This window comes from Elephantulus edwardii, unplaced genomic scaffold (assembly GCF_000299155.1).
Source record: "Elephantulus edwardii isolate Elephantulus edwardi_28Jun2011 unplaced genomic scaffold, EleEdw1.0 scaffold00438, whole genome shotgun sequence".
Classification (NCBI taxonomy): domain Eukaryota; kingdom Metazoa; phylum Chordata; class Mammalia; order Macroscelidea; family Macroscelididae; genus Elephantulus; species Elephantulus edwardii.
In genome coordinates this window covers 666365-678954 of record NW_006400188.1, presented here as the reverse complement: position 1 = coordinate 678954, position 12590 = coordinate 666365, and positions in this window count along the sequence as shown.

Below are 12590 nucleotides of genomic sequence, written 5' to 3'. Positions count from 1 at the left end.
AAAAAAAAGACGCAATATTAAGTGTAAAAAAGAAAAAGATCAAATAATCAGGCTGCCAACCACAAGCTCAACAGTTAGAATCCACCAGCTGCTCCAAGAGAGACATGAGCAGGCTCCTCCCATAGAATTTACAGCCTCAGAATCTCCTATGCTGCTGCAGTTGTTGTCGTGGAACATCAAGTCAAGTACAACCCATAGCGACCCCATGAATAACAGATCTGAACCCTGTCCTATCTTGTGCCCCCTCACACTTCCTGACACACTAGAGCCCACTGTGGCAGTCTCTGTGGCAGTCCACTTGACTGAAGGCCTTGTCTTTCATTGACTCTCTTTCACCTTTCCAAGCATGATGGCCCTCTCTGAGGAATAGCCTCTCCTGGCAACATGCCTATGAATGGCCTTCGTGTGTCAAGAAGTGGGAGGATGGAGCAGGATAAGACAGGGTTCAGATTTGTTGTTCATAGGGTTGCTAGGAGTGAAATTCAACTTGACAGTGCCTAACAATGACAACAGCCCCTTTTGACAACATCCCCAGCATATGTGAGACAAAGTTTCACCACCCTTGCCTCTAAGGCATCCCCTGACATCCTCCAAAACAGATTTGTTTTGTTTTTTTAGCAGTCCATGTGGCATTACACCATGACATTGACATGCATATGAAACAAATTCAAAGTAAAACTACACCTTAGTCTTTAAAGGAACATCCTTGCTCCTTACCACATTCAGAAGGTCCTTAACAGGGTGTGTTGTCAGAAACCTTGAAAACTGTCTTATCCACTTCTTAACCAACATGGCTCTGGAAACTCTATGAACTTTGATAAATGTTGATAGTTGTAGAGGGGCTTCAGGACTTTTGTTCATAGGGTCGCTATGAGTCGTGCTTGACTCAAAGGCAATCAACAACAACAACAACCACCATTGTATTAGTCCCCACTGAGGGCATAGTCTCCAGCTACCTTAACTTCAGACACATAACGTGCAGTCTTGCAAATCATCACTAGCTGTGGGACCAATAAATATAAGAGAGTGCTTTTCACACTGTGAGAGATGGTGATGGAAAGAGGGTAAAGAGATTGTGGCACTGCTGTGAAGTACCTGTGGCAAAATGTAACCAGAGGAAACTTGGAGATAGAGCCACAGTTAAAAGCTTTGCTTGCTGAATGATTGAATAAAAAGCTGACCTGTAACTGCTCTAAGATAAAGCTTGCTGGATGATTGAGGAAACCAAAGGTTTATTTGTGCTGCTGAAACTGAACCTAGACTTTCACTTGTTGACTGAGAAGTTGATGGAACTAATTGAAGAATATTGTCTCATTAATAATCTGGCTTGGGACTGCTGGACTAAACCTGGACTTGCATTATGAGATATTCTTTGCCTCACCGCTGCCCCAACCTATTTCCCTAAAACATACCAACTCATAGTTGGCCCTACAGCAGGGTCTAACCCAATCATAACACATTGTTTTGTTTGTTAATGTGCAAGTAAGAAGCTCTGGTGTTGTATTTTGTAGGGTGCTGCACTGCTAACAAAAAGTTTGTGTGTTTCCATCAGCCCAATTCCACCTGTGGATGGAGGAGTGCAAGACGGCAGTCTCTTCTCACTAAGATCCATGGCCTCTGAAACCTGATGGAGGTGCAGATAGAACAGGTAAGAGACTTGATCTCCAAGTGCTGCTGTAACAGATACCACTATTGTTGTTAGGTGTCATCGAGTCGAGTATGACTCACAGAGACCCTATGAAAGACAGATCTGAATCCTGTCCTATCTTGTGCTTCAGTCTCTGACACACTCAAGTCCGATGCTGCAGTCACTGTGTCAATCCTTCTGGTTGAGGGTCTTCCTCTCCTTCACCATCCCCACCTTTCCAAGCATGAGAACTAGCCCCATGCCTTTGCTGATGCCGCCACCTCAGCAGCTCTGGTGTCCACTCCACTTGTCTCCAGCCATGGTCAATGCCACCATGAACTTGGGCATCGCTACCAATGGTGAACCCTAGGCCATGTCTCCTACAAGCTGTTTGCAGACAAAGTCCCAAAGACAGCAGAAAATGTCCATTTTCTCTGAGCACTAAGGAGAAAGGATTTGGTTACAAGGGCTCCTACTTTCCTTCCTGGGTTTGTGTGCCAGAGTGGTGACTTCACACACCATAACGGTACAGGTGGCAAGTCCCTCTACACGGAGAAGTTCGACGATGAGAATTTTACCCTGCAGCACACAGGTCCTGGCATCCTGTGCATGGCATTTGTTGGACCCAATCTAAATGGTTCCCTGGTTTTTCTCTGAACTGCTAAGGCTGAAGGGTTGGTTGGCAAGTCTTCAAGATGAGAGAAGGCTGAGCATTGTGGAAGCCATGGAGCTCTGTGGGTCCAGGAATCACAAGGCCAGGAAGAACATCACTGGTGCTGACTGCGGACAACTCCAAGGTGATGTGTACTTCATGTTTTCTCTACTCATCAGACCACTCCTATAGCTCCAGCGATCCCCCTGCTGCCTCCAGTATGTTTGCAGTACCTTTATTTTTACTTTAAGTATTTTTTATTCTTTTATTTTATATGAATCTCCTCACCAAGTTTGTCTACACTGTGTTTCACACTATTCTTAATTCATATTGTATTTCATACAATCATTCCCATGTATTATGTTTTATAAAGTCAGTCACCTTTGGACCTTGCCCACCATTGCTCAGTAACTTTTATTCCTTCTACTCCTGCTACAGTTCTTTGGGTCCCATATTTTTCTTTCTTCTCCAAGATTAGCAGGATTTAAGAATCAAGTTTATTATCATGAAATTAAAAACTAGAGAACACATGCACAAAGGGATCTCTCCTAGCAGAGTGTCCAAAGTTATTTGAGATGAAGCCTCATCATCCTTGCCTCCAAGAGCATTCTGTCTGCACCTTCTCCAAGACATATCTGTGTATTCTTTTGGCAGTCCGTGAGATGTTCAGTAATCTTCTCCAACACCACAGTTCAAAGATAGCAGTTCTTCTCTTATCCTTATTCATTATCCAGCTCTCAGATACATAGCAAGGGAGCTCTGGTGGCCTAGCAGTAAGAAGCTGTCCTGCAATTTCAAGGCACACAGTTCAAATTCACTAGCTGCACTGTGAGAGAAAGATGTGTAGTCTCCACCTCCGTGTGATTAAACTGCCTCTGACAACCTGTTGGAGGGTCAGCTATGGATTGACTCCAACTCGACGGCACACAAACAACCACGAACTATCACTAGTGGGTGGTTCTAATGCGCAGAAATTGTTCTTTCATGCTTGAGGTGGCTAGAAGACCTAATTTGTGTATCAGCTTTCAGGAAAAGTTTTCTCTCGCGGGGCTGTGGGGGAATGTCTTTGTTCCTTTTCAGCTTCCACATCTTGGTTCCTTGTGGAAGCTATCTGCCCCACCTGTGCTTTCTTGCTACTTGCTTTGTCTTTGCTTTTTATCTCAAAAGTTTTTGTTGTTGTTTGTTGTTATGTGCTGTCGAGTCACTTGTGACTCATAGCGACCCTGTGTGCAAGAGCCCTAAACCCTGCTCTATCCTGTGCCAATCGCACTGCCTCTGACACACCCATCCCGATTACCCCAGTCACTGATTCGATCCATCTCATCAAGGGTCTTCCCCTCCTGCGCTGTCCCTCTACCCTCCCAGTCATGATGTCCCTCTCCAAGAACCAGTCCCTCCTTGCGATATGTCCAACCTATGTCAGATGAAGCTTCAGAATCCTTGACTCCAAGGAGCATTCTGGCTTCACCTTCTTCAGGACAAACCTGTTTGTTCTCCTAGCAGTCAATGGTATTTTCAACACTCTTCTGCAGCACCACAGCTCAAAGGCATCAGTTCTCTTTCTATCATCCATAGCCACCGTCCAGCTCTGACGCATAGCATGTAATCGGGAAGACTGTGACCTGCATCAGGTGTACCTTAGTCTCCAGCCTGAGAGGTGCCTAACAGCTGACTTTCCCAATGCAATTTGTATCTTGATTTCCTGGCTGCTGTTACCAAGAGTCTTGATTGTGGAGCCAAGCAAACTAAAACTGTTAACAATCTCAATCTCTTCAACATCCATAATGCTGTCAATGGCCCAGTGGTGAGAATCTTTGTTTTCTTGATATTGAGCTTTAATCCATACTGAAGACTATAGTCCTTGACCTTCTGCAGGAAGTGCTTCAGGTACTCCTCAGTTTCAGCAAGCAGGGTTGTGTCATCCACATAACGCAGGTTGTTGATGAGTCTTCTTCCAATCCTGATGCTACATTTCTCCTCCTACAGCCCAGTGTCTCAGATGATCTGTTCTGAATACAAATTGAAAAGATATGGAGACAGAATACATCCCTGGCGGACACTCTTCCTGATTTTGAACCATACAGTGTCTCCTTCCTCTGTTCTGATAACTGCCTCTTGGTTCAAGTATAGGTTTCTCATAAGCACAATCTAATGATTGATTTAAAACAAGAGACACATTGCAAAGTGGACTGCGGTGGGGGAAGGAGGGAAAGGGAAGAAAATGTACAACAATAAATAATTAAAAGAGAAAATTTTTTTTAATGTTAGGAAGCTTTGGAAGCCTAGTCCATAGTGAGCTGTGCTGTTTAATCCAAAGACTGTGTGTCCCCAACAGTCCAAAACTGCCCTTTGGGAGGAGGATGAGGGCTCTCCTCACCCTGCCATTTACTTACAGTCTCAGAAACTGGATGGAGGTTCTCTGTGGGTCGGAACCTACTTGACAACAATGTTGTTGTTACTGTTGTTGTTAAGTGCCGTCAAGTCATAGGCACTCATAGCGACCTTATGAACGAAAGTCAACACTTGCGTGACTTTCATCCTTTCTTCAGGTTCATAGGGTTTCCACAATTAAGCTATTATGGAAGTGGATGCCACTCCTGCTTCCAAGCTTGTTTTAATCGGGGAGCTCCACCAAACACTGTCCACCATGGGTAACCATTATTGCTTTTAACACATCAATGTCACAGTGTTCAGCTTCACAGCAACCACAAGTTACCTCTGTACAGCAAGTGGGCATACCAGGGCTCCACAATCTAGAAGAATACTTGACCAAAAACAATTAAAAACAGGCCTGAGGGCCGCGGGCCTGAGGGCCCTACGGTATTTTACTATTCTGGCATGCCCTAACACTGGCAAACTCTGGCCTAGAGACCCCTAATTCATCTAGCAAGTCTGCTCTGCGCCCCCCCCCACTTGGGGCAAAAAGAAAGCCACAAGCATCCCAGCGTTCCACACTTGCCTCTCTTCCAGTCACAAGAGGCTGTGTCCATCCAGCTGGCACTCGCCCTTTGACAACAATGAGTTAATACATTAATACTGCCTCATTAACAAATTAACATAAACCCATTCACAAATGGGACTGGAACCATAGGTATAGTAGGCTTAACGCACATATTTTTTAGGAACACAATACAATGCATCACAACAAGAAACATTGAACAAAAGATACAATGTATTCAAACTATGACCAACTACACTTAAAGCAGGAGTGGCTGGTTCAAATCCACCAGATGCTCTGCTGGAGAAGGAGAGACAATCTCCTTCTGTACTGGTCAGATCCGATTTGACAGTACATGCACAAAAAAATAATAAAATAAAATAAAAAAATAAAAAAACCCAGCAACAAACCAGGAGTGGCATCTACTTCCTAAACACCATGCCTCTGGAAACGCTATGAACTTTGATAAATGTTGATAGTTGTAAAGGAACTTCAGGCCTTTTGTTCATAGGGTCACTATGAGTAATGCTCGACTCGAAAGCAATCAACAACAACAACACTTAAAACTGCTTGGAAAAGAAGAGGGAGAGAGAGAGAGAGGAAAATCCTCAATGAGGTGGATTGACAATGACCACGACAATGAACTTGAGCAGAACGGGGCTTGTGAGAATGGTGCAGCATCAAAGTTTCCATCTGTTCATAGGGTCACTGTGAGTCACACTCTACAGCCCTAAGCAATCATAATACTTTAAAGAATCTTTTTTTTTACATCTTTACCATCAGTCATACATGGTACGTACAATGTTGTGGCAGTTAATTTACAGATGCTGCCATTTCCATGCGTATTTAATCTGTATCCTGAGTAAATCATTGGAGAAGCTGGACTTCATGAAGGAGAATGTGGCATAAGGATTTGAGAAAGACTCATCATGTGATATGCAGCTAATACAACCTTGCTTGCTGAAAGTGAGGAGAATCTGTGGTGTTTGCTGCACAAGATCAAGGCCAGCAGCCTTCAATACCAATTACAACGCAGCATCAGGAAAACAAAAATCCTCACCACTGGGCCAACAGTCAGCATCATGCATGGAGAAAAGACTGAAATTGTCAACAGCTTCATCGCACTTGGGTCCACAATCAACACCCTTGGTACCAGCAGTCAGGAGCTCAGGACATGTACAGCATGGGGAAAATCTGCTGCCTGGGATCGATCTTAAGGCCTGAAGAGCAATGATGTCAGTTTAAAGACTAAGGTGCCCCTAATTCAAGCCACAGTCTTTCCAATCACCTGCTATGCATCTGAGAGCTGAACAATGAATAAGGATGATGGGGAAAGAACTGGTGCATTTGAGCTGTGATATTGGAGATGAGTGCATGGACTGCCAATAGAACAAACAGGTATGTCTTGGAGAAAGTGCAATCCAAGTGATCGTCAGAGGCAAAGAAGGTGAAGGTTCCTTTTGCAAACTTGGACATGTTATTGTTGTGTATGGTCAAGTCAGGACCGACCCATAGCTGACCCTCCAGGGGGTTTTCAGAGGCGGTTCATTGCACAGTAGGAGATTCCTTGAAGAGGGATAACATGCTTGGAAAAGTGGAGGGTTAGAGAAGGAGAGGGAGAGTTTCAAGGAGATGGATTTATTCAGGAGTGTGAATTGCACTGCAATCCCAAAGGCAGGTGGTTCGAATCCACCAACTGCTTCACGACAGGAGAAGGATGGGCAATGTCCTTCCATGCAATAAACTGCCTATGAAAACATGCCCAAGTGTCAGCTATGAGTCAATTCCAATTCAAAGGTACCAAAAAAAAGAAAACCCAACAATTAAAACAAACCAATATATTAGGGGTTTGAATTCTACCAGAGCTGATTTAGGGGAGAGTTGTCAGAATTGTAACTCTGAGAGCCCTAGTGGCAAGAAGTTGTGCTGCAATCCTGAAGGTGTGTGGTTCGAATCCACCAGATGCACCATTGGAGAAGGAGGGGCAATCTCCTCCTGTACCAGTTGGATCTGATTCAACTGCACACACACACACAAAAAAAAATGATAATTTAAAAAAAAAAAGAAGAAGAGGCCTAGGAAGTCAAGAACTACTGATGCAAGAGACCACCAGGTGGTGGATGGGGACAGCATATGCGAAGGCTCTGAGGCTGGAGAGCATGGTCGGCCTGCAGAACAGAAGGATAGCCCGTGGGGCTGGAGTGGAGCAAACAGGGGATTGGTAGGTGCAACCGAGTCAGGTCTGACTCACAGTAACCCCCGGAACCACACAGCGAAAGCCGACCTGGTCTTCCACGGTCCTCACGACCCTGGCTGTGCTCACGCCATTGCTGCAGTCACTATGTGACCAACCTCATTGGGAGTCTTCCTTGCAGCCTCTGCTTTACCAAACATGATGTCCTTCCCAGGGGACTAGGCCCTCCTGATGACATGCCCAGAACATTAGGGACGAAATCTCTCCATCTTGCTTTTTTTAAAAAAAATTAAATTATTATTAATTTTAATGAAAGTTTACAGAGACTGAGGATTTCCGTTCATTCATTGTTGCACTTTTCTCCCTGCCCACCCCTTTCCTCCCCCCAATTCGCTCTTCTCTTTGAAAAGTAAAAGAAAAATTCTTTCATTGTTTTACAGTCCTTTCCCCCACGTCCACTCCACTATGCAGCCTTCACTCTGGACTCCCATCATGACAAAAATACCTAATCACATATCCCTTTTAAACAGTTTTATCCCTCATCTGATTCAATGCAGTATATACGCAGTACGTATTATTTATCCCATCTTTCTCAATCTCACTCCAATCCTGATGTCAGTCCTGTTTTACAACAGTGGCACTATGCAGTATTTATCCTTTTGCGACTGAGATATTTCACTCAGCATAATGTTCTCCAGGGTCACCCATTTTTAATAATATTGCATGAGTTCCTTGTTTTTCAATGCAGTGTAGTATTCCATTGTGTGAATATACCACAGCTTCTCTACCCATTCGTTTGTTGATGGGCACTTGGGTTGTTTCCAACTCCTCGCTATTGTGAACCAAGCCGCGATAAACATGGGTGTGCATATATCTGCTTGGGTGGCAGTTATGGTTTCTTTGGGGTATATTCCCAGTAGTGGAATTGCTGGGTCAAATGGTATCTCTATTTGTAACTTTCTGAGAAAGCACCATACTGCCTTCCACAGTGGTTGCACCATTTTACACTCCCACCAGCAGTGAATAAGGGTTCCAGTTTCTCCACAATCTTGCCAGCATTTGTTGTTTGCTGTTCTGTTAAGTTTTGCTATTCTTAGTGGGGTGGGATGTCTGTCTTGCTTCTAAGGAGCTCTCTGGAAGTCCTTCTTCCACAACAGATTTGTTTGTTCCTTTAGATTCAACTCATTCCCTGCTATCCAATCAGGACTGAATCATAACTGACCCTCCAGTGGGTTTTCACATGGGAGGGGATTGTTTACATTTCTCCTGGGGAGCCTCTAATAAATGCAAACCACCGGAAAGGCACCATTTTGGGGGTTAACAGCACACCCCCTTACAGACTAGGCCTGGTAGACTTGGTAGACCATGGGATATTTAGTACTCTTTTCTACCATGACAATTCAAAAGCATCAATTCTTCCCTTATTCATTGTCAAACTTACATGCCTAGGAAACAAGTGAAAAATCACATGGTTTGGGTAAGGCACACCTTAGTCTTTAAAGTGGCATCCTTGCTCTTCAGCATTTGAACAAGCAGGAGGAAAGTGGCTCAATCTGTTGAGAGCAAGCTCCAAAGCAGCACGCATGGAATCTGGATGAAGGACCCGGCACACAGCCAACACCCAACAGAAGTGACGATTGTTATCACCGTGTTCAAAGACCTGGGAGCTGCCACATCCTCTCAGGGAAAAAAAAACCCATGGAAAGTCCCCCAGCCTTCAGATGTGTCCTTCTCAAAGGGGTCCACCCGTGGGAAGGAACCCCTCCAGGGCTGGGCTCAGGAAGGCCCTTCCCATGACGGTGCTGACCATCAGCAGATCATCCTTTCTCGGGCCCTCCAAGGTAACCCTGGGGTCACCCCCACCCACCTGCGGGAAGCAAACAGGGGAATTTATGCCAATTTTCCATCCTCTCTCTTTGAGCACATGTGAAACCTTTGCTAGATGCTGGCTGGCTCAGCAAAGAAAAGAGCAAAACGGCAGTAAATTTTTTTTCTACTAATTGTATTACAAAATTTGAATACATTGTTTTCAAGAACTAATTCTTCCAATTTCCCTCACCCCCTTCCCATCAAATTGTACAACCCCATGATTAATCGCCCCTTCCCCCTGCAGATCTACATCCCTCCGCTTCCAGCCTCTCCCATCCCTCTTGGATCCTTATACTCATTCTACAATAATGGTTTTATACAATATCTATCATTGTGGGACTGAGTTAGTTCACTCAGAATAATGCTCTCCAGTCCCTCCCAAGTTAGGTCATAATTTACAAAATCCTTGCTCCTGCGTGCTGCATAGTATTCCATTGTGAATGTACCATAATGTCTCAATCCATTTGTTTGTGGTTGGATACTTGCGCTGTTTTCTATGTTCTTGCGATGGTGAATAATGCTGCTACGAGCATTGGTGTACACATCTCAGTTTGTACTTCAGTTCTCATTTTATCAGGATATTTCAAGTAGTGGAATAGCTGGGTCAACAGGACGGCAACAAATAAAAAAAAAACAGGACGGCAAGTAACAAATGTTGGAGAGGATGTGGGGAGAAAGGAACTCTCATACATTGTTGGTGGGATTGTAAAATGGTACAAACATTCTGGAAGGCAGTCTGGCGCTTCCTGCAGTCAATATTTTTATGTAAAACATTTTGCATGAGGATCCTTGGCAGTGTGAGGGTTAAGTGCTCAGCCACAAAGTCATTGGTTGAAATCTTCCTAGAAGTTCTGATGCAGAAAGGCCTGGTGATAAGCTCCTATAAAGAGTGTACTTGTTACATGTCACCAAGTTGCCTGTGATTCATAGCAACCCTTTTATATAATAGCTCTGAACCCTGTCCTATCCTAAGCCAGTCTCACTATCTCTAGCCCCTTTTCCCCATTTCCTGTGTCAATCCATCTCATCCAGGGTCTTCCTCTCCTGAACTGTCCCTCCATCCTTCCAAGCATGATGTCCTTTTCCCGGGACTGGTCCCTCCTGGACATATACCCAAAGTATGTGAGATGGAACTTCAAAATCCTTACCTTCAAGCAGCAGCTTGGTTTTCACTCTCTCTAGGACAGACCTGTTTGCTCCCTTGGCAGCCCATAGTATGTTGGAGACTTCTACAGCAACACAACTCAAAGGCATTGATTCTTCTTCAGTCATTCTTAGTCTCTAGCTCTTTGATGCACAGCACATAATTGTGAATAAGCAGGTGCACCTTGGTCTCTAGAGTGACATCATTGCTCTTCAGCAATTTGGTGAGGTCCCTAACAGCCTAACTGCAGGCTTTGATAAATGTTACAGCCAAGAAAACTCTAGATCAAAACAAAACACACACACACACACACACACAGCCCAACACAAACAACCCTCCGCCACTAGGTTGGTTTTTACTCTTAGTAACTGTCCTCTGGGTTTCTGAGGCTGAAAATCTTGTAGAGGCAGCGCTGATGGTAGGGTCCACAGCAAGTTGCACTGTTAACTCAAAGGCCAGTTCTCTCTGGTTAATTGGATCCAATAACAGCTTCAAGGAAGAAAAATGGACCCACAGCGTCCCTTTTCAGCAGGAAGTAGCTAAGAGAATATGCCATCCCCTTTTCCTTATGAATCAGGGTGAAGTCTCTCTCAGGGAGGAGTGATAGGGAATGGCAAAGGACACACTGACAAAGGAGATTAATCAGAACTGGCTTTGACAAGCACTGTGGCAATTGGACAATTAAAACAGACATTGGGGGGGGGGAAAGAAGAATGAACTGGGGAGGAGGGTGGAGAAAACAGTGCAACAATGAATGAATGAGAACCCAAAATCTCTGTAAATGTTCATTAAAACTAATAAAATTTAATAATAAAAAGGAAGAAAAATGGGCACCCTTCTTGAGTGCGATGTACCCCCTCATAGGTGAGCTGTATTGTTGTTGTGTACCAGCAAGTCAGAACCAACTCATAGCTGACCTTCCAGGGGGTTTTCAGAGACAGCAAGATGCACAGAAGGAGACTGTCCATCTTTATTTCTTGGAGCAGTCAAGAAATTTTTTTAAAAAAAATGTGTTGCGTTGGGGAAAATATGCTGTCAGGAACCTCATCAAAGTGCTAAAGAGCAAGGATGTCAGTTTAAAGGCTAAGGTGTGCCTGACCCAGGGCATAGTATCCTCAATTGTTTCATATGAATGCGATAGTCAGACAAGGAATAAGGAAGATCAAAGAAGAATTGATGCCTTTGAGTTGTGATGATGTCAGAGTATTGGATATCGACAAATGTCAAAAGGACGAACAGATTTGTCCTTTGGAGGACATGCAATCAGAACGGTCCTTACTTGCAAGGATGGTAAGACTTTGGGCCTGTTGTCAGGAGGGACCAGTCCTTGGAAAACACCATGCTTGGAGAAGTGGAGGGTCGGGGAAAGAGAGGAAGACCTTCAACACCACAGATTGAGGCAGTGACTGTAACAGTGGGTTTGAGCATGGTGGAGATTGTGAGGATGGGTCAGGATTGGGCAAGGCTTTTCCCTGTTTGTTGTTCATGGGGTGACCATGAGTTGTAGGTGACTCACTGGCATCTAACAACAACCACACATGACACGGGGACTGCAGAGTTCTCTGACGCAGTGGCTGCTGTGGTCATTGAAGGCATCTAGGAGCCTGCCTGGCCTGTGTCTCTGTCGGTGCTCAAAGGGACATGTCCAAGGCTACAGTGCTACTCAGGTGTGAGAAACACAAAGGTCAAGTTTTCCTACAAACAGGGAAGAGATGGGTAGAGTGGCCCCTCATTGAGAACCACTGGCTTGGAGTCCATGGGGTCTGGGTTAAAATCCTGCTACTCAAATACAGGGAGAGATTTTTCAGAGGGAAACCTTCGGATGGCCAATGGACACATGAAGAAATGCTCTAAATCACTGGTAATAATAGAGATGCAAATAGGCGGTTATTTCCCTGGTCTGTCCCTCTGCCTGTTTCTTTCTCTGCAGACCAAGGGATCTCACCCAAGAAACACTTAATCAAGCTTTTTTAGCTAGAGAGAGAGAGATGCAAATAAAAATCACAATACCTCACTCAAGTTGTTTGTTGTTATGTGCTGTCGAGTCACTTGCAACTCATAGCTACCCTATGTACAACAGCCCTAAACTCTGCGCTGTGCGGTGCCAATCGCACTGTCTCTGACACACCCATCCTGATTACCCCAGTCACTGAATCAATCCACCTC